We start from the raw sequence: 26512 nt of genomic DNA, 5'->3' as shown, positions 1-26512 counted from the left end.
AGGGTTCCTGGCAAATCCGGGTTATGGATTGCATTTAAAAAGGCCCCGTGGGAGTGCAATGGGCCCCTGTCTTGCTGCTTAGCAATAATGGTATGGGTTTAGGTTCTGCTGTGTGTACTGGTGGTTGACTGCCCCCCAGCCCAGAGTGTGCATGGAAAATTGTCTGGCAGCCTCCCTGACAGCAAGCAGTGATAGTGCCCATGAAGGGGACCTTGTTGGGCCCGCCCCTTTCACGGTTATCGCTTCTCGGCCTTTTGGCTAAGATCAAGTGTAGTATCTGTTCTTATCAGTTTAATATCTGATACGTCCCCTATCTGGGGACCATATATTAAATGGATTTTTGAGAACGGGGGCCGATTTCGAAGCTTGCTTCCGTCGCCCTATGCATTGACCCGATATGGCAGTATCTTCGGGTACAGTGCACCACCCCCTTACAGGGTTAAAAAGAAAGATTCCTACTTTCATTGCTACCTGCTTGCTGGCTAGCCAGCTAGCCAGCCCTGTGGGCCTTGCTGCTGCTGCAGCCAAAAAACAAAAGGTGGTGCTGCTGCTGCTTCTGCTGCTTCTGCTTCTGCTTGTGTCTGGCCCCTGTTGGAGCGTCCAGGCACAGGACTTCTGCTGCTGCTGACTAAATGGCCTCCTTAATTGGATCATTTGAGTAGCCAGCACACCTGTGCAGGTAGGGCATGACATGATAGGCAGCTGCCTTGATAGCGGGTGGGTGCTGAATGTTCCTAATTGACAAAATAAGATTAATGCTTATGAAGAAATATAAAATCTCATCCCTTCCCCAATATCGCGCCACACCCCTACCCCTTAATTCCCTGGTTGAACGTGATGGACATATGTCTTTTTTCGACCGTACTAACTATGTAACTATGTAACATAACATGGGGGGGGGGGGGGGTCTCCTGGCTGTTCACACAGGTGTGTCATTGCTGTACATTGACCATGCATTGCTTCTGTGGTATTGCAAAGGCAAAGACAAATGCTTCCAGCCATCCATTGCACTAATGGATTGGTCATCAGCTGGCTGTCTATGTCCCGCATCAATATAGACCAAAGTACAGAGGGTTAGGCTATGCTATTGTGCACCTACCTGATGCATCAGAAGGTGCGAGGCCCTTGCTAAATTCTGTGCACAGACTTTGAGATCTATGCTTTAGACTGTATCTAAACCTGCTCCAACATGGACTGACATTCTGGCCTACTTTCAGCCGATGCGACTTGTCTGTCGCTGAACAGTCGCTTTTTATGTATTCAGCACCTATGTATAATGTTGTAAAAATGCTCTAGAAGCTAAAGTCGCAGAAATGTCACACATATTTGGCCTGCAACTTTCTGTGCGACAAATTCAGACAGGAAAAATCAGTATAAATCCTTAGAAAATTATCCCCCAGTGTCTCCATCTGCTGGCGGTATTGAATAAGCATTGCTGCACTGATGGGGTATGCATTAGACGAAAAAAAAGAAGAAAAAGAAGAATAATACGCCCAGAAAAGAGGCGAAAAGGAGAAAAACGTAAAAAAACGTGAAAAAAAAGTAAGAGGAAGAGAAGGGAAAAAAAGGTGGAAATGGGTTTAAAAGTGATTTCGGCGGAGAATATATATATATATATATATATATATATATATATATATATATATATATGCGCACACACACACATAGATATAAACGTATTCTCCGTTGAGATATTGCAGCCGCTGCTGTGTCCAGGCCCAGGAGCCTTAGCACTGTGCTGTGATGTCACTCAATACCACTGACACTAGGTGTAAACAACATCTCTCCTTTGCTGTGTATGTGACTATGGAGCTGTTTGGTGATGTCGTCTATTACGGCCTTCATAGAAGCAACAGGAGATTGTTGCATCCATCTTGAACCCTCAGAACTACAGTGCTATGATGTCACTCACTTCCACAGGCCTTGCAGAGTGTAAACAACAACAACCCAGCTTTGTTGTGTATGTAACCAAAGGGATTTGTGATGTCACCTAGAACCTTCACAGCAGCGACAGCTTTATGAGGAGCATCAGCACTGCTCTGCCTGAGCAGAACCATCACCGCCATAGGTTGTCAAATAACCCGGATTTAACCCACACAGGTAAGTCCAATGGGGTGCAGGCATGTCCTCTATGCTTACAGCTTCCCGTGGGTGTTGGTTTGATACCGTTTGGGGACAGCCAAGGAGGCATCTGCAGGCAACAAAGGTAGGTGTGTGCTTGTGTGTGTGTTTCCTATGCAGATCCTAAGCCCAGTGTCACATGCAAGTAGGAGGAGTAAGAAGGGTTCCTGGCAAATCCGGGTTATGGATTGCATTTAAAAAGGCCCCGTGGGAGTGCAATGGGCCCCTGTCTTGCTGCTTAGCAATAATGGTATGGGTTTAGGTTCTGCTGTGTGTACTGGTGGTTGACTGCCCCCCAGCCCAGAGTGTGCATGGAAAATTGTCTGGCAGCCTCCCTGACAGCAAGCAGTGATAGTGCCCATGAAGGGGACCTTGTTGGGCCCGCCCCTTTCACGGTTATCGCTTCTCGGCCTTTTGGCTAAGATCAAGTGTAGTATCTGTTCTTATCAGTTTAATATCTGATACGTCCCCTATCTGGGGACCATATATTAAATGGATTTTTGAGAACGGGGGCCGATTTCGAAGCTTGCTTCCGTCGCCCTATGCATTGACCCGATATGGCAGTATCTTCGGGTACAGTGCACCACCCCCTTACAGGGTTAAAAAGAAAGATTCCTACTTTCATTGCTACCTGCTTGCTGGCTAGCCAGCTAGCCAGCCCTGTGGGCCTTGCTGCTGCTGCAGCCAAAAAACAAAAGGTGGTGCTGCTGCTGCTTCTGCTGCTTCTGCTTCTGCTTGTGTCTGGCCCCTGTTGGAGCGTCCAGGCACAGGACTTCTGCTGCTGCTGACTAAATGGCCTCCTTAATTGGATCATTTGAGTAGCCAGCACACCTGTGCAGGTAGGGCATGACATGATAGGCAGCTGCCTTGATAGCGGGTGGGTGCTGAATGTTCCTAATTGACAAAATAAGATTAATGCTTATGAAGAAATATAAAATCTCATCCCTTCCCCAATATCGCGCCACACCCCTACCCCTTAATTCCCTGGTTGAACGTGATGGACATATGTCTTTTTTCGACCGTACTAACTATGTAACTATGTAACATAACATGGGGGGGGGGGGGGTCTCCTGGCTGTTCACACAGGTGTGTCATTGCTGTACATTGACCATGCATTGCTTCTGTGGTATTGCAAAGGCAAAGACAAATGCTTCCAGCCATCCATTGCACTAATGGATTGGTCATCAGCTGGCTGTCTATGTCCCGCATCAATATAGACCAAAGTACAGAGGGTTAGGCTATGCTATTGTGCACCTACCTGATGCATCAGAAGGTGCGAGGCCCTTGCTAAATTCTGTGCACAGACTTTGAGATCTATGCTTTAGACTGTATCTAAACCTGCTCCAACATGGACTGACATTCTGGCCTACTTTCAGCCGATGCGACTTGTCTGTCGCTGAACAGTCGCTTTTTATGTATTCAGCACCTATGTATAATGTTGTAAAAATGCTCTAGAAGCTAAAGTCGCAGAAATGTCACACATATTTGGCCTGCAACTTTCTGTGCGACAAATTCAGACAGGAAAAATCAGTATAAATCCTTAGAAAATTATCCCCCAGTGTCTCCATCTGCTGGCGGTATTGAATAAGCATTGCTGCACTGATGGGGTATGCATTAGACGAAAAAAAAGAAGAAAAAGAAGAATAATACGCCCAGAAAAGAGGCGAAAAGGAGAAAAACGTAAAAAAACGTGAAAAAAAAGTAAGAGGAAGAGAAGGGAAAAAAAGGTGGAAATGGGTTTAAAAGTGATTTCGGCGGAGAATATATATATATATATATATATATATATATATATATATATATATATATATATGCACACACACACACATAGATATAAACGTATTCTCCGTTGAGATATTGCAGCCGCTGCTGTGTCCAGGCCCAGGAGCCTTAGCACTGTGCTGTGATGTCACTCAATACCACTGACATCACTAGGTGTAAACAACATCTCTCCTTTGCTGTGTATGTGACTATGGAGCTGTTTGGTGATGTCGTCTATTACGGCCTTCATAGAAGCAACAGGAGATTGTTGCATCCATCTTGAACCCTCAGAACTACAGTGCTATGATGTCACTCACTTCCACAGGCCTTGCAGAGTGTAAACAACAACAACCCAGCTTTGTTGTGTATGTAACCAAAGGGATTTGTGATGTCACCTAGAACCTTCACAGCAGCGACAGCTTTATGAGGAGCATCAGCACTGCTCTGCCTGAGCAGAACCATCACCGCCATAGGTTGTCAAATAACCCGGATTTAACCCACACAGGTAAGTCCAATGGGGTGCAGGCATGTCCTCTATGCTTACAGCTTCCCGTGGGTGTTGGTTTGATACCGTTTGGGGACAGCCAAGGAGGCATCTGCAGGCAACAAAGGTAGGTGTGTGCTTGTGTGTGTGTTTCCTATGCAGATCCTAAGCCCAGTGTCACATGCAAGTAGGAGGAGTAAGAAGGGTTCCTGGCAAATCCGGGTTATGGATTGCATTTAAAAAGGCCCCGTGGGAGTGCAATGGGCCCCTGTCTTGCTGCTTAGCAATAATGGTATGGGTTTAGGTTCTGCTGTGTGTACTGGTGGTTGACCCAGCCCAGAGTGTGCATGGAAAATTGTCTGGCAGCCTCCCTGACAGCAAGCAGTGATAGTGCCCATGAAGGGGACCTTGTTGGGCCCGCCCCTTTCACGGTTATCGCTTCTCGGCCTTTTGGCTAAGATCAAGTGTAGTATCTGTTCTTATCAGTTTAATATCTGATACGTCCCCTATCTGGGGACCATATATTAAATGGATTTTTGAGAACGGGGGCCGATTTCGAAGCTTGCTTCCGTCGCCCTATGCATTGACCCGATATGGCAGTATCTTCGGGTACAGTGCACCACCCCCTTACAGGGTTAAAAAGAAAGATTCCTACTTTCATTGCTACCTGCTTGCTGGCTAGCCAGCTAGCCAGCCCTGTGGGCCTTGCTGCTGCTGCAGCCAAAAAACAAAAGGTGGTGCTGCTGCTGCTTCTGCTGCTTCTGCTTCTGCTTGTGTCTGGCCCCTGTTGGAGCGTCCAGGCACAGGACTTCTGCTGCTGCTGACTAAATGGCCTCCTTAATTGGATCATTTGAGTAGCCAGCACACCTGTGCAGGTAGGGCATGACATGATAGGCAGCTGCCTTGATAGCGGGTGGGTGCTGAATGTTCCTAATTGACAAAATAAGATTAATGCTTATGAAGAAATATAAAATCTCATCCCTTCCCCAATATCGCGCCACACCCCTACCCCTTAATTCCCTGGTTGAACGTGATGGACATATGTCTTTTTTCGACCGTACTAACTATGTAACTATGTAACATAACATGGGGGGGGGGGGGGGGGGGGTCTCCTGGCTGTTCACACAGGTGTGTCATTGCTGTACATTGACCATGCATTGCTTCTGTGGTATTGCAAAGGCAAAGACAAATGCTTCCAGCCATCCATTGCACTAATGGATTGGTCATCAGCTGGCTGTCTATGTCCCGCATCAATATAGACCAAAGTACAGAGGGTTAGGCTATGCTATTGTGCACCTACCTGATGCATCAGAAGGTGCGAGGCCCTTGCTAAATTCTGTGCACAGACTTTGAGATCTATGCTTTAGACTGTATCTAAACCTGCTCCAACATGGACTGACATTCTGGCCTACTTTCAGCCGATGCGACTTGTCTGTCGCTGAACAGTCGCTTTTTATGTATTCAGCACCTATGTATAATGTTGTAAAAATGCTCTAGAAGCTAAAGTCGCAGAAATGTCACACATATTTGGCCTGCAACTTTCTGTGCGACAAATTCAGACAGGAAAAATCAGTATAAATCCTTAGAAAATTATCCCCCAGTGTCTCCATCTGCTGGCGGTATTGAATAAGCATTGCTGCACTGATGGGGTATGCATTAGACGAAAAAAAAGAAGAAAAAGAAGAATAATACGCCCAGAAAAGAGGCGAAAAGGAGAAAAACGTAAAAAAACGTGAAAAAAAAGTAAGAGGAAGAGAAGGGAAAAAAAGGTGGAAATGGGTTTAAAAGTGATTTCGGCGGAGAAATATATATATATATATATATATATATATATATATATATATATATATATATGCGCACACACACACATAGATATAAACGTATTCTCCGTTGAGATATTGCAGCCGCTGCTGTGTCCAGGCCCAGGAGCCTTAGCACTGTGCTGTGATGTCACTCAATACCACTGACATCACTAGGTGTAAACAACATCTCTCCTTTGCTGTGTATGTGACTATGGAGCTGTTTGGTGATGTCGTCTATTACGGCCTTCATAGAAGCAACAGGAGATTGTTGCATCCATCTTGAACCCTCAGAACTACAGTGCTATGATGTCACTCACTTCCACAGGCCTTGCAGAGTGTAAACAACAACAACCCAGCTTTGTTGTGTATGTAACCAAAGGGATTTGTGATGTCACCTAGAACCTTCACAGCAGCGACAGCTTTATGAGGAGCATCAGCACTGCTCTGCCTGAGCAGAACCATCACCGCCATAGGTTGTCAAATAACCCGGATTTAAGCCACACAGGTAAGTCCAATGGGGTGCAGGCATGTCCTCTATGCTTACAGCTTCCCGTGGGTGTTGGTTTGATACCGTTTGGGGACAGCCAAGGAGGCATCTGCAGGCAACAAAGGTAGGTGTGTGCTTGTGTGTGTGTTTCCTATGCAGATCCTAAGCCCAGTGTCACATGCAAGTAGGAGGAGTAAGAAGGGTTCCTGGCAAATCCGGGTTATGGATTGCATTTAAAAAGGCCCCGTGGGAGTGCAATGGGCCCCTGTCTTGCTGCTTAGCAATAATGGTATGGGTTTAGGTTCTGCTGTGTGTACTGGTGGTTGACTGCCCCCCAGCCCAGAGTGTGCATGGAAAATTGTCTGGCAGCCTCCCTGACAGCAAGCAGTGATAGTGCCCATGAAGGGGACCTTGTTGGGCCCGCCCCTTTCACGGTTATCGCTTCTCGGCCTTTTGGCTAAGATCAAGTGTAGTATCTGTTCTTATCAGTTTAATATCTGATACGTCCCCTATCTGGGGACCATATATTAAATGGATTTTTGAGAACGGGGGCCGATTTCGAAGCTTGCTTCCGTCGCCCTATGCATTGACCCGATATGGCAGTATCTTCGGGTACAGTGCACCACCCCCTTACAGGGTTAAAAAGAAAGATTCCTACTTTCATTGCTACCTGCTTGCTGGCTAGCCAGCTAGCCAGCCCTGTGGGCCTTGCTGCTGCTGCAGCCAAAAAACAAAAGGTGGTGCTGCTGCTGCTTCTGCTGCTTCTGCTTCTGCTTGTGTCTGGCCCCTGTTGGAGCGTCCAGGCACAGGACTTCTGCTGCTGCTGACTAAATGGCCTCCTTAATTGGATCATTTGAGTAGCCAGCACACCTGTGCAGGTAGGGCATGACATGATAGGCAGCTGCCTTGATAGCGGGTGGGTGCTGAATGTTCCTAATTGACAAAATAAGATTAATGCTTATGAAGAAATATAAAATCTCATCCCTTCCCCAATATCGCGCCACACCCCTACCCCTTAATTCCCTGGTTGAACGTGATGGACATATGTCTTTTTTCGACCGTACTAACTATGTAACTATGTAACATAACATGGGGGGGGGGGGGGGTCTCCTGGCTGTTCACACAGGTGTGTCATTGCTGTACATTGACCATGCATTGCTTCTGTGGTATTGCAAAGGCAAAGACAAATGCTTCCAGCCATCCATTGCACTAATGGATTGGTCATCAGCTGGCTGTCTATGTCCCGCATCAATATAGACCAAAGTACAGAGGGTTAGGCTATGCTATTGTGCACCTACCTGATGCATCAGAAGGTGCGAGGCCCTTGCTAAATTCTGTGCACAGACTTTGAGATCTATGCTTTAGACTGTATCTAAACCTGCTCCAACATGGACTGACATTCTGGCCTACTTTCAGCCGATGCGACTTGTCTGTCGCTGAACAGTCGCTTTTTATGTATTCAGCACCTATGTATAATGTTGTAAAAATGCTCTAGAAGCTAAAGTCGCAGAAATGTCACACATATTTGGCCTGCAACTTTCTGTGCGACAAATTCAGACAGGAAAAATCAGTATAAATCCTTAGAAAATTATCCCCCAGTGTCTCCATCTGCTGGCGGTATTGAATAAGCATTGCTGCACTGATGGGGTATGCATTAGACGAAAAAAAAAGAAGAAAAAGAAGAATAATACGCCCAGAAAAGAGGCGAAAAGGAGAAAAACGTAAAAAAACGTGAAAAAAAAGTAAGAGGAAGAGAAGGGAAAAAAAGGTGGAAATGGGTTTAAAAGTGATTTCGGCGGAGAAATATATATATATATATATATATATATATATATATATATATATATATGCGCACACACACACATAGATATAAACGTATTCTCCGTTGAGATATTGCAGCCGCTGCTGTGTCCAGGCCCAGGAGCCTTAGCACTGTGCTGTGATGTCACTCAATACCACTGACATCACTAGGTGTAAACAACATCTCTCCTTTGCTGTGTATGTGACTATGGAGCTGTTTGGTGATGTCGTCTATTACGGCCTTCATAGAAGCAACAGGAGATTGTTGCATCCATCTTGAACCCTCAGAACTACAGTGCTATGATGTCACTCACTTCCACAGGCCTTGCAGAGTGTAAACAACAACAACCCAGCTTTGTTGTGTATGTAACCAAAGGGATTTGTGATGTCACCTAGAACCTTCACAGCAGCGACAGCTTTATGAGGAGCATCAGCACTGCTCTGCCTGAGCAGAACCATCACCGCCATAGGTTGTCAAATAACCCGGATTTAACCCACACAGGTAAGTCCAATGGGGTGCAGGCATGTCCTCTATGCTTACAGCTTCCCGTGGGTGTTGGTTTGATACCGTTTGGGGACAGCCAAGGAGGCATCTGCAGGCAACAAAGGTAGGTGTGTGCTTGTGTGTGTGTTTCCTATGCAGATCCTAAGCCCAGTGTCACATGCAAGTAGGAGGAGTAAGAAGGGTTCCTGGCAAATCCGGGTTATGGATTGCATTTAAAAAGGCCCCGTGGGAGTGCAATGGGCCCCTGTCTTGCTGCTTAGCAATAATGGTATGGGTTTAGGTTCTGCTGTGTGTACTGGTGGTTGACTGCCCCCCAGCCCAGAGTGTGCATGGAAAATTGTCTGGCAGCCTCCCTGACAGCAAGCAGTGATAGTGCCCATGAAGGGGACCTTGTTGGGCCCGCCCCTTTCACGGTTATCGCTTCTCGGCCTTTTGGCTAAGATCAAGTGTAGTATCTGTTCTTATCAGTTTAATATCTGATACGTCCCCTATCTGGGGACCATATATTAAATGGATTTTTGAGAACGGGGGCCGATTTCGAAGCTTGCTTCCGTCGCCCTATGCATTGACCCGATATGGCAGTATCTTCGGGTACAGTGCACCACCCCCTTACAGGGTTAAAAAGAAAGATTCCTACTTTCATTGCTACCTGCTTGCTGGCTAGCCAGCTAGCCAGCCCTGTGGGCCTTGCTGCTGCTGCAGCCAAAAAACAAAAGGTGGTGCTGCTGCTGCTTCTGCTGCTTCTGCTTCTGCTTGTGTCTGGCCCCTGTTGGAGCGTCCAGGCACAGGACTTCTGCTGCTGCTGACTAAATGGCCTCCTTAATTGGATCATTTGAGTAGCCAGCACACCTGTGCAGGTAGGGCATGACATGATAGGCAGCTGCCTTGATAGCGGGTGGGTGCTGAATGTTCCTAATTGACAAAATAAGATTAATGCTTATGAAGAAATATAAAATCTCATCCCTTCCCCAATATCGCGCCACACCCCTACCCCTTAATTCCCTGGTTGAACGTGATGGACATATGTCTTTTTTCGACCGTACTAACTATGTAACTATGTAACATAACATGGGGGGGGGGGGGGGGTCTCCTGGCTGTTCACACAGGTGTGTCATTGCTGTACATTGACCATGCATTGCTTCTGTGGTATTGCAAAGGCAAAGACAAATGCTTCCAGCCATCCATTGCACTAATGGATTGGTCATCAGCTGGCTGTCTATGTCCCGCATCAATATAGACCAAAGTACAGAGGGTTAGGCTATGCTATTGTGCACCTACCTGATGCATCAGAAGGTGCGAGGCCCTTGCTAAATTCTGTGCACAGACTTTGAGATCTATGCTTTAGACTGTATCTAAACCTGCTCCAACATGGACTGACATTCTGGCCTATTTTCAGCCGATGCGACTTGTCTGTCGCTGAACAGTCGCTTTTTATGTATTCAGCACCTATGTATAATGTTGTAAAAATGCTCTAGAAGCTAAAGTCGCAGAAATGTCACACATATTTGGCCTGCAACTTTCTGTGCGACAAATTCAGACAGGAAAAATCAGTATAAATCCTTAGAAAATTATCCCCCAGTGTCTCCATCTGCTGGCGGTATTGAATAAGCATTGCTGCACTGATGGGGTATGCATTAGACGAAAAAAAAGAAGAAAAAGAAGAATAATACGCCCAGAAAAGAGGCGAAAAGGAGAAAAACGTAAAAAAACGTGAAAAAAAAGTAAGAGGAAGAGAAGGGAAAAAAAGGTGGAAATGGGTTTAAAAGTGATTTCGGCGGAGAAATATATATATATATATATATATATATATATATATATATATATATATATATGCGCACACACACACATAGATATAAACGTATTCTCCGTTGAGATATTGCAGCCGCTGCTGTGTCCAGGCCCAGGAGCCTTAGCACTGTGCTGTGATGTCACTCAATACCACTGACATCACTAGGTGTAAACAACATCTCTCCTTTGCTGTGTATGTGACTATGGAGCTGTTTGGTGATGTCGTCTATTACGGCCTTCATAGAAGCAACAGGAGATTGTTGCATCCATCTTGAACCCTCAGAACTACAGTGCTATGATGTCACTCACTTCCACAGGCCTTGCAGAGTGTAAACAACAACAACCCAGCTTTGTTGTGTATGTAACCAAAGGGATTTGTGATGTCACCTAGAACCTTCACAGCAGCGACAGCTTTATGAGGAGCATCAGCACTGCTCTGCCTGAGCAGAACCATCACCGCCATAGGTTGTCAAATAACCCGGATTTAACCCACACAGGTAAGTCCAATGGGGTGCAGGCATGTCCTCTATGCTTACAGCTTCCCGTGGGTGTTGGTTTGATACCGTTTGGGGACAGCCAAGGAGGCATCAGCAGGCAACAAAGGTAGGTGTGTGCTTGTGTGTGTGTTTCCTATGCAGATCCTAAGCCCAGTGTCACATGCAAGTAGGAGGAGTAAGAAGGGTTCCTGGCAAATCCGGGTTATGGATTGCATTTAAAAAGGCCCCGTGGGAGTGCAATGGGCCCCTGTCTTGCTGCTTAGCAATAATGGTATGGGTTTAGGTTCTGCTGTGTGTACTGGTGGTTGACTGCCCCCCAGCCCAGAGTGTGCATGGAAAATTGTCTGGCAGCCTCCCTGACAGCAAGCAGTGATAGTGCCCATGAAGGGGACCTTGTTGGGCCCGCCCCTTTCACGGTTATCGCTTCTCGGCCTTTTGGCTAAGATCAAGTGTAGTATCTGTTCTTATCAGTTTAATATCTGATACGTCCCCTATCTGGGGACCATATATTAAATGGATTTTTGAGAACGGGGGCCGATTTCGAAGCTTGCTTCCGTCGCCCTATGCATTGACCCGATATGGCAGTATCTTCGGGTACAGTGCACCACCCCCTTACAGGGTTAAAAAGAAAGATTCCTACTTTCATTGCTACCTGCTTGCTGGCTAGCCAGCTAGCCAGCCCTGTGGGCCTTGCTGCTGCTGCTGCAGCCAAAAAACAAAAGGTGGTGCTGCTGCTGCTTCTGCTGCTTCTGCTTCTGCTTGTGTCTGGCCCCTGTTGGAGCGTCCAGGCACAGGACTTCTGCTGCTGCTGACTAAATGGCCTCCTTAATTGGATCATTTGAGTAGCCAGCACACCTGTGCAGGTAGGGCATGACATGATAGGCAGCTGCCTTGATAGCGGGTGGGTGCTGAATGTTCCTAATTGACAAAATAAGATTAATGCTTATGAAGAAATATAAAATCTCATCCCTTCCCCAATATCGCGCCACACCCCTACCCCTTAATTCCCTGGTTGAACGTGATGGACATATGTCTTTTTTCGACCGTACTAACTATGTAACTATGTAACATAACATGGGGGGGGGGGGGGGGGGGTCTCCTGGCTGTTCACACAGGTGTGTCATTGCTGTACATTGACCATGCATTGCTTCTGTGGTATTGCAAAGGCAAAGACAAATGCTTCCAGCCATCCATTGCACTAATGGATTGGTCATCAGCTGGCTGTCTATGTCCCGCATCAATATAGACCAAAGTACAGAGGGTTAGGCTATGCTATTGTGCACCTACCTGATGCATCAGAAGGTGCGAGGCCCTTGCTAAATTCTGTGCACAGACTTTGAGATCTATGCTTTAGACTGTATCTAAACCTGCTCCAACATGGACTGACATTCTGGCCTACTTTCAGCCGATGCGACTTGTCTGTCGCTGAACAGTCGCTTTTTATGTATTCAGCACCTATGTATAATGTTGTAAAAATGCTCTAGAAGCTAAAGTCGCAGAAATGTCACACATATTTGGCCTGCAACTTTCTGTGCGACAAATTCAGACAGGAAAAATCAGTATAAATCCTTAGAAAATTATCCCCCAGTGTCTCCATCTGCTGGCGGTATTGAATAAGCATTGCTGCACTGATGGGGTATGCATTAGACGAAAAAAAAGAAGAAAAAGAAGAATAATACGCCCAGAAAAGAGGCGAAAAGGAGAAAAACGTAAAAAAACGTGAAAAAAAAGTAAGAGGAAGAGAAGGGAAAAAAAGGTGGAAATGGGTTTAAAAGTGATTTCGGCGGAGAAATATATATATATATATATATATATATATATATATATATATATATATATATATGCACACACACACACATAGATATAAACGTATTCTCCGTTGAGATATTGCAGCCGCTGCTGTGTCCAGGCCCAGGAGCCTTAGCACTGTGCTGTGATGTCACTCAATACCACTGACATCACTAGGTGTAAACAACATCTCTCCTTTGCTGTGTATGTGACTATGGAGCTGTTTGGTGATGTCGTCTATTACGGCCTTCATAGAAGCAACAGGAGATTGTTGCATCCATCTTGAACCCTCAGAACTACAGTGCTATGATGTCACTCACTTCCACAGGCCTTGCAGAGTGTAAACAACAACAACCCAGCTTTGTTGTGTATGTAACCAAAGGGATTTGTGATGTCACCTAGAACCTTCACAGCAGCGACAGCTTTATGAGGAGCATCAGCACTGCTCTGCCTGAGCAGAACCATCACCGCCATAGGTTGTCAAATAACCCGGATTTAACCCACACAGGTAAGTCCAATGGGGTGCAGGCATGTCCTCTATGCTTACAGCTTCCCGTGGGTGTTGGTTTGATACCGTTTGGGGACAGCCAAGGAGGCATCTGCAGGCAACAAAGGTAGGTGTGTGCTTGTGTGTGTGTTTCCTATGCAGATCCTAAGCCCAGTGTCACATGCAAGTAGGAGGAGTAAGAAGGGTTCCTGGCAAATCCGGGTTATGGATTGCATTTAAAAAGGCCCCGTGGGAGTGCAATGGGCCCCTGTCTTGCTGCTTAGCAATAATGGTATGGGTTTAGGTTCTGCTGTGTGTACTGGTGGTTGACTGCCCCCCAGCCCAGAGTGTGCATGGAAAATTGTCTGGCAGCCTCCCTGACAGCAAGCAGTGATAGTGCCCATGAAGGGGACCTTGTTGGGCCCGCCCCTTTCACGGTTATCGCTTCTCGGCCTTTTGGCTAAGATCAAGTGTAGTATCTGCTCACTTGGTCTGGTCAGAGGGTGTCTGGGGTACCCGGCTCCTTGGCCTGGGGGGATCGTCCTTCTTAACGGAGGGACTTCACCCCCCTGCTGCTATTAGGGAGCCGGCTTAGTCCCCAGACAACGGGAGGCGATCACCCTTCACTGCCCACTCTTTGGTGGGGGAGTGTTTTTCTGTCCCTGCCTGGACACGCCTATTGAAGATGGAAGAGATCATGGACACCTCTCAATCTGCTGGAGAGGAGGTTCCTTTTTTTGGGAAGATCAAGAATGGGGTCCGGATCCTGCTGAAAGACCTTGAGAAGAAAAGAAGAGGACTTTCCTTTGTAATGGAGGAAATTCTTTTTGGAGTTTTGGAAATTGCAAAGACACAAATCCTTTCCATGTTGGAATTTCCAAAGAAAGGGTGCTTTGATGTTATTTTGGTTTCCGAAGAGGATTATGATTTATTTTGGAAGAAATTTGAGACAATCAAGTCTGATCCAGTGTGGGAGGGCGTGGAAGTCATTCCCCACTTTCCCAGGAGAGAAAGAATTTTAACGGTGAGGATGTATAGTCCTTACGTCCCTGAGGAGGATATTATAATTCTTTTGACCCAATTTTGTGAGGAAATTGCGCCACTTGGCAAAATTTATAATCAGTATGGAGTCTGGACAACAAAGTGGAGATTTAAAGTAAAGTTCAAGGAAGACGCAGATGGAAGAGTTCTTTATCCCCCTGCCCGTTTTAAAATAGGGGTTATCAATGGAGATATGTTTTTTGCAGGTATGCAGAATTTCTGTAGAAAATGCAAGAAATATGGCCATTTAAAGGAAGAGTGCACCTCAATGTGGTGCCAAAAATGCCAAAAAGAAGGTCATGAAATTGAATCCTGTAGCCAAAAAAGTAAATGTAATTTTATGTAACAAAATTGGTCACATGTATGTGAACTGTCCAAAGAGGAAGAAGAAAAGAGAAGAAGAAGTTTCTGAACAAGAGCCAGAAATTAAAAGATCTGTGGTAACCCAAGAGCCAAAAATTGTTGGAAAAGAGATGATAGTAGAAGAAAAGAACATTGGAGAGCATAAGAGTAAAAAGAAAAATGAAGAGCCGGTGAGAAATTTAAGAGGATATTCAGGGTCTTTCCAAACTATTTTGGAGAGAGCTCCAGATGAGGAAAGAGAATTGTTCTTACAGGACCTGGATAATCTATTATCCACCTTTAAAGCCCAGTTGCCTGCAGTAAGAAACAAAGTTTATGATTCTTTTCGCCTTGACGTGGATCGATTTATGGTAACTTATAAAATACCGGCCTGGTTGGCCATCCCAGTAAAAAGGGAAATGGAAAAAGGAAGCTTAAGCTATGGTTTAATTGATTACTTGGCAGTTTACGCCCGGAGAAAGGGAATGAATTTGTTATAATTTTGGAATGTTTATTATTTTTATTGTTGTTATAATATTTTATTTCAATTTGTCTTTTTTATTTTAGGAATAAATAAAACTGTTACCTGATGATGAACAAAACAATCGAGTCCATATAAGATCTTGGAGCTCTGATTGAGTTCTGAGGGCTAACTTAAAAAAAAAATCTGTTCTTATCAGTTTAATATCTGATACGTCCCCTATCTGGGGACCATATATTAAATGGATTTTTGAGAACGGGGGCCGATTTCGAAGCTTGCTTCCGTCGCCCTATGCATTGACCCGATATGGCAGTATCTTCGGGTACAGTGCACCACCCCCTTACAGGGTTAAAAAGAAAGATTCCTACTTTCATTGCTACCTGCTTGCTGGCTAGCCAGCTAGCCAGCCCTGTGGGCCTTGCTGCTGCTGCAGCCAAAAAACAAAAGGTGGTGCTGCTGCTGCTTCTGCTGCTTCTGCTTCTGCTTGTGTCTGGCCCCTGTTGGAGCGTCCAGGCACAGGACTTCTGCTGCTGCTGACTAAATGGCCTCCTTAATTGGATCATTTGAGTAGCCAGCACACCTGTGCAGGTAGGGCATGACATGATAGGCAGCTGCCTTGATAGCGGGTGGGTGCTGAATGTTCCTAATTGACAAAATAAGATTAATGCTTATGAAGAAATATAAAATCTCATCCCTTCCCCAATATCGCGCCACACCCCTACCCCTTAATTCCCTGGTTGAACGTGATGGACATATGTCTTTTTTCGACCGTACTAACTATGTAACTATGTAACATAACATGGGGGGGGGGGGGGGGGTCTCCTGGCTGTTCACACAGGTGTGTCATTGCTGTACATTGACCATGCATTGCTTCTGTGGTATTGCAAAGGCAAAGACAAATGCTTCCAGCCATCCATTGCACTAATGGATTGGTCATCAGCTGGCTGTCTATGTCCCGCATCAATATAGACCAAAGTACAGAGGGTTAGGCTATGCTATTGTGCACCTACCTGATGCATCAGAAGGTGCGAGGCCCTTGCTAAATTCTGTGCACAGACTTTGAGATCTATGCTTTAGACTGTATCTAAACCTGCTCCAACATGGACTGACATTCTGGCCTACTTTCAGCCGATGCGACTTGTCTGTCGCTGAACAGTCGCTTTTTATGTATTCAGCACCTATGTATAATGTTGTAAAAATGCTCTAGAAGCTAAAGTCGCAGAAATGTCACACATATTTGGCCTGCAACTTTCTGTGCGACAAATTCAGACAGGAAAAATCAGTATAAATCCTTAGAAAATTATCCCCCAGTGTCTCCATCTGCTGGCGGTATTGAATAAGCATTGCTGCACTGATGGGGTATGCATTAGACGAAAAAAAAGAAGAAAAAGAAGAATAATCCGCCCAGAAAAGAGGCGAAAAGGAGAAAAACGTAAAAAAACGTGAAAAAAAAGTAAGAGGAAGAGAAGGGAAAAAAAGGTGGAAATGGGTTTAAAAGTGATTTCGGCGGAGAAATATATATATATATATATATATATATATATATATATATATATATGCGCACACACACACATAGATATAAACGTATTCTCCGTTGAGATATTGCAGCCGCTGCTGTGTCCAGGCCCAGGAGCCTTAGCACTGTGCTGTGATGTCACTCAATACCACTGACATCACTAGGTGTAAACAACATCTCTCCTTTGCTGTGTATGTGACTATGGAGCTGTTTGGTGATGTCGTCTATTACGGCCTTCATAGAAGCAACAGGAGATTGTTGCATCCATCTTGAACCCTCAGAACTACAGTGCTATGATGTCACTCACTTCCACAGGCCTTGCAGAGTGTAAACAACAACAACCCAGCTTTGTTGTGTATGTAACCAAAGGGATTTGTGATGTCACCTAGAACCTTCACAGCAGCGACAGCTTTATGAGGAGCATCAGCACTGCTCTGCCTGAGCAGAACCATCACCGCCATAGGTTGTCAAATAACCCGGATTTAACCCACACAGGTAAGTCCAATGGGGTGCAGGCATGTCCTCTATGCTTACAGCTTCCCGTGGGTGTTGGTTTGATACCGTTTGGGGACAGCCAAGGAGGCATCTGCAGGCAACAAAGGTAGGTGTGTGCTTGTGTGTGTGTTTCCTATGCAGATCCTAAGCCCAGTGTCACATGCAAGTAGGAGGAGTAAGAAGGGTTCCTGGCAAATCCGGGTTATGGATTGCATTTAAAAAGGCCCCGTGGGAGTGCAATGGGCCCCTGTCTTGCTGCTTAGCAATAATGGTATGGGTTTAGGTTCTGCTGTGTGTACTGGTGGTTGACTGCCCCCCAGCCCAGAGTGTGCATGGAAAATTGTCTGGCAGCCTCCCTGACAGCAAGCAGTGATAGTGCCCATGAAGGGGACCTTGTTGGGCCCGCCCCTTTCACGGTTATCGCTTCTCGGCCTTTTGGCTCAGATCAAGTGTAAACTTGGTCTGGGTCAGGGGTGCGTGTTTCTCTGCTTGCAGAGGTTTTTTTTCAGGAGGCGATACTGTGGTCTCAGACCGACAGAGAAGATGGCAGCTGGATTCGTTAAGAACACTATTCGGGTGAAGGTGGAGGTTTCTGATGTGGAGAAGAATAAGATCACGTTTGTGGGGCGTCGTTTGGTGGAGGACATGGCCGGGATACCGATGAAGGACGTCTTTTGCTTACAGGAAAGTAAGCGGCAAGGTATATATGATGTGAGTTTCTACACTATTAATGGGTGCCTGTCCTTTTACCAGAGCCTGCGTGAGAATGTGGAAAATACCATTATGAAGAATGTGTCATTTGAGCCTTTGTTTGAGTTGGAGGAGAAACCCCTTTTAGTCCGTGTATACAACCCGTTTATGGATGTGAAGTTGGTGGAAAATTTTTTGAAGCAGTACTGTGAGACTGTCAGAGGAGGGATTGCACAGAAGAGCATATTGGGAGTGTTTAATGCGGAGTATAAGTTTTTGGTGAAGTTGAAGCAAGATGCCAGTGGAATTTACGGAGTGCAGCATCCCCCGGCGAGTTTTTCTATTGCGGGGCAGAGAGGTTATCTTACCTACCCTGGGCAGCCCATGTTCTGCAGAAAGTGCCATATGTTTGGGCATGTGAAGGAGAATTGTGCGGCTGTGAGAGTGTGCAGGAATTGCCAGAAAGAGGGACATGAGGCCAATGCGTGTCCTGAGCCAAAAAAATGCCATGTATGTGGAGAGGCTGGACATGTGATGAGAGAGTGCCCGGAAGAGAGAAAAAGGAGGGAGGAGGAGAAGATCGAAAGACAGAAAGAGGTAGAAAGGAAGCAGGAGGAGGGAAAGAGATACCTGGAAGAGAGAGATAAAATGGAGACAAGTGCTGTGATGGAGGGGACTCCAGTTTTGGAGGGGACTCCAGTTTTGGAGGGGTCTCCAATTTTGGAGGGAAATCCAATTTTGGAGGGAAAGCCCATTTTGGAGGGAAAACCCGTTTTGGCGGGAAAACCTGGACTTAAGCTTATGGAGAGCAAGACTGTGGCTGTGGTGCAGAAGGAGTTGGAGGAAGAGATGGAGAATGAGCCTGTGATTGAAGATTTTACTACCGATTCAGAGAGTGCTGTGTCTTCAGGAAGGCATAGAGGGAAGAAAGTGGCGGATGATTTGTGTCACAGGTATCCAAAAAAAGCGAGAAAGAAAGAATGGGCTGAGAGGAGTGAGGAGACTTCGTTTAGTTCGAGAAACCCTTTCGAACCATTATTTAGATCCGAGGTGGATCAGGAAGGTCATGGACAAGTACCGCTTGGTACCTTAACCCGTAGAACATCGCATTGATTGGTGTTTTCTTTTGTATATAGGTGATTGTTTTGTTGTGTTTTTTTCCTTTGTTTTTTTTCATATGGGGATAGTAGTATGTCTTTTAAAATAATTTCATCTAATGTTAGGGTGTTTAGGAGTAGGGTTAGGAGGGCTGCAATTTTGCAGGAGTTGGCAGGTATGGGGGCTGATGTTATTTGTGTACAAGAGTGTGGGTTGGTGGAAGAGGTAGGGAAGGGGGAGTGGGGATATGGGGATTCTGTGTGGTCTATGTCTTCTGTAAATAGGAATGATGGGGTTGGTGTGTTATTTAAGGATAAGAGGTTCAAGGTAGAGAGCCATACAGTGATTGAAGAGGGAAGGTGTTTGATGGTTAAGGTGGAGGTGGGTGGAGTTAAGGTTCGAATATTTAATGTGTATGCGTCTGTTAAGAAGAATGAGAGGGTGGAGTTGTTTGAGAAGTTAAAGTTGTTTTTGCCGGGGAGAGAGCCTATGGTATGTGTGGGGGATTTCAATTGTGAGATTGAAGGGAGTAAGATCGATGTATCTGGTAGGATGTTGAGGAATGTGGTGAATGATTTGAGGTTGCAAGATGTGGCTAAGTTGTGTAATGTTGATGTGTGTCCGACTTATTTTTCAGATAGGGGAAAGTGTGCTTCAAGATTGGATATGTGTTTTGTGTCAAAAGGAGTGGTGGGTAGGGAGTATATGCAAATTAAGGTATTGTATTCAGATCATGAGTGTGTAAGATGTGATTTGGGGTTTAATGTGGAATGTTTGAGTGGGCGGGGTTTATGGAAATTGAATGTTAGTTTGATGGAGGAGGGAGGGGTGTATGAGAGGTATGTGAAGAAGTATGAGGTTTGGAAGAGGAGGAAAGCTGATTTTGTGGATGTATTGCAGTGGTGGAGTTGGGTGAAGGAGAGAACGCATGTTTTCTTTAAAAGAGAGGGGTATAAGAGAGCTGCGGGAAAGAGAAGAAGGTATGAGTGGCTGCAGAAGAGATTGATCTTTTTGAAAAAATGGAGGAAGAGTGGTGGTTGTGTGGAGAGTGAGATTGAAGAGATTAAGAAGGAAGTAGAGAAGTGGATGTTGGAGAGAGGAAGAGAGATTGTGTATCAGGCTAAGTTGAATAAGTTGGAGAAGGGTGAGAGATGCTCAAGGTTTTTCTTTAAAAGGGTGTCTGGTAAAAGAGAGGAGTTGATAGAGGTGTATGATAAGGATGGTGTGATGGTTAAAGGAAAAAGAGTGTTGAGTGTGGTTGAGGATTTTTATAAGGATTTATATGCTGAGAAGGAGTGTGATATGGGTCTGCAGTCTGAGGTGATTGGGAAGATTGAGAGCAGAGTGCATGACAGGGAGGCAGATAGCCTGGTGAAAGGTGTGGGAGTGAAAGAATTGGAGTTGGTGATTAAAAGTATGGCTAGAAATAAGACACCAGGTGAGGATGGGTTGCCGGTGGAATTTTATGCTAGAATGTGGGAGACGGTTAAAGTGGATTTGGTGGAGATTTATGATTTTGTGTGCAAGAATGGTAGATTGGAGGAAAGTATGAAGAGTGGAGTGGTGGTATTGATCTTTAAAAAAGGGGATAGAAAGGATGTGAGGAATTGGAGACCGATTACGTTATTGAATGTTGATTATAAAATTCTTGCAAAGGTGTTGGCGAATAGAATGAGGGATGTGATTGATCAGGTGATTGGAGAAGAACAAGTATGTGGTGTGCCAAAAAGAAGGATAAGTGAGAATTTGGGTTTGTTGCGTGATGTATTATGGGATTGCTTGGGTAGAGATCAGTGTGTTGGAGTGTTGTCTTTGGATTTTGAGAAAGCTTTTGATAGGTTGTCACATGAGTTTTTATTTAAAGTGTTGGATAGAATGGGTTTTCCGGAAGGTTTTGTTAAAATGATTAGAGTATTGTATGATGGAGTGTATAGTAAAGTATTAATTAATGGCTGGGTTAGTAAGAAAGTGAATGTGTGTTCTGGAGTGAGACAGGGGTGTCCCCTGTCACCCTTGGTCTTTATATGTGCGATAGAGCCTTTGTTGGAGTTGTTGAGAAGGGATAAGTGTATGAGAGGTGTGAGGATTCCTGGGAGTGGTGGGAGAGACTTGAAAGTGTTGGCATATATGGATGATGTTTGTGTGATCTGTGAGTATGTTGGAGCTTTGCAGAGAGCAAAGTTGTTGGCTGGGTTTTTTTGCGGTGCTTCTGGTTTTAGAGTTAATTGGGATAAGAGTGAGTATAAGGTTTTTGGAAGGATGTATGAAGTAGAGGATGTAGGGGTGAAATGTGTAGACGGAGCGATTAAGGTGTTGGGAGTTAAATTTGATGAGAGGCTGGATGGAAGAGAAAGTTGGGAAGAGGTTGGTGTTAGAATAAAGAGGAAGTTGGATTTTTGGAGTATGAGAGAGTTGTCAATGATTGGTAAGATTGTGGTGATCAAGAGTGTGATATTGCCGATCCTGTTGTATGTGGCTTTGGTGTTTCCACCAGGTTATATGACACTGAGAAAGTTGAATAGGATTTTGTTTGTATTTTTCTGGGGGTCGAAAGTGGAGAAGGTGAGAAGAGAGAATGTGATGAAAGAGTGTAGGAATGGAGGAATGAATTTTCCTAATGTTGAAGTGTATCTGGGGATTAATCTATTGTTTGCTGTGAGGAGAAGTATGGGAGAGCAGTGGAAATTTGCATGTATGATGAGGTTTCTAGGAGGGGGTGTGTTATGCAGATTAGGGTGGATGGAGAGAGATCTGAGAAAGCCGTATGCTTTGGTGAGTCCTGGTTGGTATGGGTTTGTTGAGGTGTTCATGAGAAAGTTTGGTTTGATAGGTGTGAGACAGGATGTGTTAAAGGAGAAGAAGAGTATGGTGAAGTGTATTAGGGAGAAGGAAGTTCAGTGTAATATTAATATGGTGAGAGGACAGAATGTGAGTAAAGTGTGGAAGAGTTTGCAGACAGATGGTATGACTAATAGACAGAGAGAGATTGTATGGCAGAGTTTGCATGGTGCATTGCCAGTAAGAGAGGTACAGAAGAGTCGGGGGATTGGAAGGAGTGAGAGATGTCCGAGAGAGGGTTGTGGAGGGAATGAGAGTATTATGCATTTGTTTTGGAATTGTGATAGAGCGCAAGAAGTGTGGAAGGGAATTGGTCCGTTGGCCAAAGAATTGATGGGGGTAAGAAAGTGGTCTTTTGAAATGATTATGTTTGGTGGTCTGGCGGTGGTAGGTGGGAGGAAGGAGAGAATGTTATATGTGTTGTTAGCGATAATTAAGGAGGTATTGTGGGATGTTAGGAATTTGTATATATTTAAGAAGAAGGATGTGTCGGTTGAAGAGTGTATGAGAATGATATTAGATAGATTGCATACTGTATATTTGTGGGATAAGAAGAGATTTGGAGAGGATGATGCGGAGGGGACTTGGAAGTTTTTAAAATGGAGACACGTGGTGAGGGTTTGAGGGTGGTGTGTTGTTATGCTATGTACTTTGTTTTTGGGTGTATTTTGTTATATGTTGATAAAGTAACCTAATGATGAGTTTGATGAATTGTGACTAAGTTCAGTAAATCTGAGAGGCAAACGTGAAGTAAACCTGAACGATTAAGTTTTAATTCAAACCTGAAGGTTTTAAAAAAAAAAAAAAAAAAAAAAAATCTGTTCTTATCAGTTTAATATCTGATACGTCCCCTATCTGGGGACCATATATTAAATGGATTTTTGAGAACGGGGGCCGATTTCGAAGCTTGCTTCCGTCGCCCTATGCATTGACCCGATATGGCAGTATCTTCGGGTACAGTGCACCACCCCCTTACAGGGTTAAAAAGAAAGATTCCTACTTTACATTGCTACCTGCTTGCTGGCTAGCCAGCTAGCCAGCCCTGTGGGCCTTGCTGCTGCTGCAGCCAAAAAACAAAGGTGGTGCTGCTGCTGCTTCTGCTGCTTCTGCTTCTGCTTGTGTCTGGCCCCTGTTGGAGCGTCCAGGCACAGGACTTCTGCTGCTGCTGACTAAATGGCCTCCTTAATTGGATCATTTGAGTAGCCAGCACACCTGTGCAGGTAGGGCATGACATGATAGGCAGCTGCCTTGATAGCGGTGGGTGCTGAATGTTCCTAATTGACAAAATAAGATTAATGCTTATGAAGAAATATAAAATCTCATCCCTTCCCCAATATCGCGCCACACCCCTACCCCTTAATTCCCTGGTTGAACGTGATGGACATATGTCTTTTTTCGACCGTACTAACTATGTAACTATGTAACATAACATGGGGGGGGGGGGGGTCTCCTGGCTGTTCACACAGGTGTGTCATTGCTGTACATTGACCATGCATTGCTTCTGTGGTATTGCAAAGGCAAAGACAAATGCTTCCAGCCATCCATTGCACTAATGGATTGGTCATCAGCTGGCTGTCTATGTCCCGCATCAATATAGACCAAAGTACAGAGGGTTAGGCTATGCTATTGTGCACCTACCTGATGCATCAGAAGGTGCGAGGCCCTTGCTAAATTCTGTGCACAGACTTTGAGATCTATGCTTTAGACTGTATCTAAACCTGCTCCAACATGGACTGACATTCTGGCCTACTTTTAGCCGATGCGACTTGTCTGTCGCTGAACAGTCGCTTTTTATGTATTCAGCACCTATGTATAATGTTGTAAAAATGCTCTAGAAGCTAAAGTCGCAGAAATGTCACACATATTTGGCCTGCAACTTTCTGTGCGACAAATTCAGACAGGAAAAATCAGTATAAATCCTTAGAAAATTATCCCCCAGTGTCTCCATCTGCTGGCGGTATTGAATAAGCATTGCTGCACTGATGGGGTATGCATTAGACGAAAAAAAAGAAGAAAAAGAAGAATAATACGCCCAGAAAAGAGGCGAAAAGGAGAAAAACGTAAAAAAACGTGAAAAAAAAGTAAGAGGAAGAGAAGGGAAAAAAAGGTGGAAATGGGTTTAAAAGTGATTTCGGCGGAGAAATATATATATATATATATATATATATATATATATATATGCGCACACACACACATAGATATAAACGTATTCTCCGTTGAGATATTGCAGCCGCTGCTGTGTCCAGGCCCAGGAGCCTTAGCACTGTGCTGTGATGTCACTCAATACCACTGACATCACTAGGTGTAAACAACATCTCTCCTTTGCTGTGTATGTGACTATGGAGCTGTTTGGTGATGTCGTCTATTACGGCCTTCATAGAAGCAACAGGAGATTGTTGCATCCATCTTGAACCCTCAGAACTACAGTGCTATGATGTCACTCACTTCCACAGGCCTTGCAGAGTGTAAACAACAACAACCCAGCTTTGTTGTGTATGTAACCAAAGGGATTTGTGATGTCACCTAGAACCTTCACAGCAGCGACAGCTTTATGAGGAGCATCAGCACTGCTCTGCCTGAGCAGAACCATCACCGCCATAGGTTGTCAAATAACCCGGATTTAACCCACACAGGTAAGTCCAATGGGGTGCAGGCATGTCCTCTATGCTTACAGCTTCCCGTGGGTGTTGGTTTGATACCGTTTGGGGACAGCCAAGGAGGCATCTGCAGGCAACAAAGGTAGGTGTGTGCTTGTGTGTGTGTTTCCTATGCAGATCCTAAGCCCAGTGTCACATGCAAGTAGGAGGAGTAAGAAGGGTTCCTGGCAAATCCGGGTTATGGATTGCATTTAAAAAGGCCCCGTGGGAGTGCAATGGGCCCCTGTCTTGCTGCTTAGCAATAATGGTATGGGTTTAGGTTCTGCTGTGTGTACTGGTGGTTGACTGCCCCCCAGCCCAGAGTGTGCATGGAAAATTGTCTGGCAGCCTCCCTGACAGCAAGCAGTGATAGTGCCCATGAAGGGGACCTTGTTGGGCCCGCCCCTTTCACGGTTATCGCTTCTCGGCCTTTTGGCTAAGATCAAGTGTAGTATCTGTTCTTATCAGTTTAATATCTGATACGTCCCCTATCTGGGGACCATATATTAAATGGATTTTTGAGAACGGGGGCCGATTTCGAAGCTTGCTTCCGTCGCCCTATGCATTGACCCGATATGGCAGTATCTTCGGGTACAGTGCACCACCCCCTTACAGGGTTAAAAAGAAAGATTCCTACTTTCATTGCTACCTGCTTGCTGGCTAGCCAGCTAGCCAGCCCTGTGGGCCTTGCTGCTGCTGCAGCCAAAAAACAAAAGGTGGTGCTGCTGCTGCTTCTGCTGCTTCTGCTTGTGTCTGGCCCCTGTTGGAGCGTCCAGGCACAGGACTTCTGCTGCTGCTGACTAAATGGCCTCCTTAATTGGATCATTTGAGTAGCCAGCACACCTGTGCAGGTAGGGCATGACATGATAGGCAGCTGCCTTGATAGCGGGTGGGTGCTGAATGTTCCTAATTGACAAAATAAGATTAATGCTTATGAAGAAATATAAAATCTCATCCCTTCCCCAATATCGCGCCACACCCCTACCCCTTAATTCCCTGGTTGAACGTGATGGACATATGTCTTTTTTCGACCGTACTAACTATGTAACTATGTAACATAACATGGGGGGGGGGGGGGGGTCTCCTGGCTGTTCACACAGGTGTGTCATTGCTGTACATTGACCATGCATTGCTTCTGTGGTATTGCAAAGGCAAAGACAAATGCTTCCAGCCATCCATTGCACTAATGGATTGGTCATCAGCTGGCTGTCTATGTCCCGCATCAATATAGACCAAAGTACAGAGGGTTAGGCTATGCTATTGTGCACCTACCTGATGCATCAGAAGGTGCGAGGCCCTTGCTAAATTCTGTGCACAGACTTTGAGATCTATGCTTTAGACTGTATCTAAACCTGCTCCAACATGGACTGACATTCTGGCCTACTTTCAGCCGATGCGACTTGTCTGTCGCTGAACAGTCGCTTTTTATGTATTCAGCACCTATGTATAATGTTGTAAAAATGCTCTAGAAGCTAAAGTCGCAGAAATGTCACACATATTTGGCCTGCAACTTTCTGTGCGACAAATTCAGACAGGAAAAATCTGTATAAATCCTTAGAAAATTATCCCCCAGTGTCTCCATCTGCTGGCGGTATTGAATAAGCATTGCTGCACTGATGGGGTATGCATTAGACGAAAAAAAAGAAGAAAAAGAAGAATAATACGCCCAGAAAAGAGGCGAAAAGGAGAAAAACGTAAAAAAACGTGAAAAAAAAGTAAGAGGAAGAGAAGGGAAAAAAAGGTGGAAATGGGTTTAAAAGTGATTTCGGCGGAGAAATATATATATATATATATATATATATATATATATATATATATATGCGCACACACACACATAGATATAAACGTATTCTCC

General features: G+C 45.0%; 8 non-coding genes and 2 pseudogenes across 8 annotated transcripts; all 10 read left to right on the top strand.

The window, feature by feature from the left end:
* The first annotated feature begins 238 nt into the window (after positions 1-238).
* Positions 239-429, top strand: LOC130299412 (U2 spliceosomal RNA). The gene has a single exon (XR_008850544.1). It is a non-coding gene; the product is annotated as a U2 spliceosomal RNA (small nuclear RNA).
* Positions 430-2519: 2090 nt separating this feature from the next.
* On the top strand, positions 2520-2710 carry LOC130299411 (U2 spliceosomal RNA). Its single transcript, XR_008850543.1, has one exon. It is a non-coding gene; the product is annotated as a U2 spliceosomal RNA (small nuclear RNA).
* A 2090-nt stretch (positions 2711-4800) lies between these two features.
* LOC130299410 (U2 spliceosomal RNA) lies at positions 4801-4991 on the top strand. The gene has a single exon (XR_008850542.1). It is a non-coding gene; the product is annotated as a U2 spliceosomal RNA (small nuclear RNA).
* Positions 4992-7092: 2101 nt separating this feature from the next.
* On the top strand, positions 7093-7283 carry LOC130299409 (U2 spliceosomal RNA). The gene has a single exon (XR_008850541.1). It is a non-coding gene; the product is annotated as a U2 spliceosomal RNA (small nuclear RNA).
* A 2093-nt stretch (positions 7284-9376) lies between these two features.
* On the top strand, positions 9377-9567 carry LOC130299408 (U2 spliceosomal RNA). Its single transcript, XR_008850540.1, has one exon. It is a non-coding gene; the product is annotated as a U2 spliceosomal RNA (small nuclear RNA).
* Positions 9568-11664: 2097 nt separating this feature from the next.
* Positions 11665-11855, top strand: LOC130299407 (U2 spliceosomal RNA). The gene has a single exon (XR_008850539.1). It is a non-coding gene; the product is annotated as a U2 spliceosomal RNA (small nuclear RNA).
* A 2105-nt stretch (positions 11856-13960) lies between these two features.
* Positions 13961-14097, top strand: LOC130299403 (U2 spliceosomal RNA; annotated as a pseudogene).
* Positions 14098-15537: 1440 nt separating this feature from the next.
* On the top strand, positions 15538-15722 carry LOC130299443 (U2 spliceosomal RNA). Its single transcript, XR_008850573.1, has one exon. It is a non-coding gene; the product is annotated as a U2 spliceosomal RNA (small nuclear RNA).
* Positions 15723-22785: 7063 nt separating this feature from the next.
* Positions 22786-22991, top strand: LOC130299444 (U2 spliceosomal RNA; annotated as a pseudogene).
* A 2082-nt stretch (positions 22992-25073) lies between these two features.
* LOC130299406 (U2 spliceosomal RNA) lies at positions 25074-25264 on the top strand. Its single transcript, XR_008850538.1, has one exon. It is a non-coding gene; the product is annotated as a U2 spliceosomal RNA (small nuclear RNA).
* The last annotated feature ends 1248 nt before the right edge of the window (positions 25265-26512 follow it).

The sequence above is a fragment of the Hyla sarda genome, unplaced genomic scaffold, assembly GCF_029499605.1.
Source record: "Hyla sarda isolate aHylSar1 unplaced genomic scaffold, aHylSar1.hap1 scaffold_1049, whole genome shotgun sequence".
Lineage (NCBI taxonomy): Eukaryota > Metazoa > Chordata > Amphibia > Anura > Hylidae > Hyla > Hyla sarda.
Note: the sequence above shows the minus strand (reverse complement) of the source record. Positions and strands in the feature narration are given on the sequence as shown.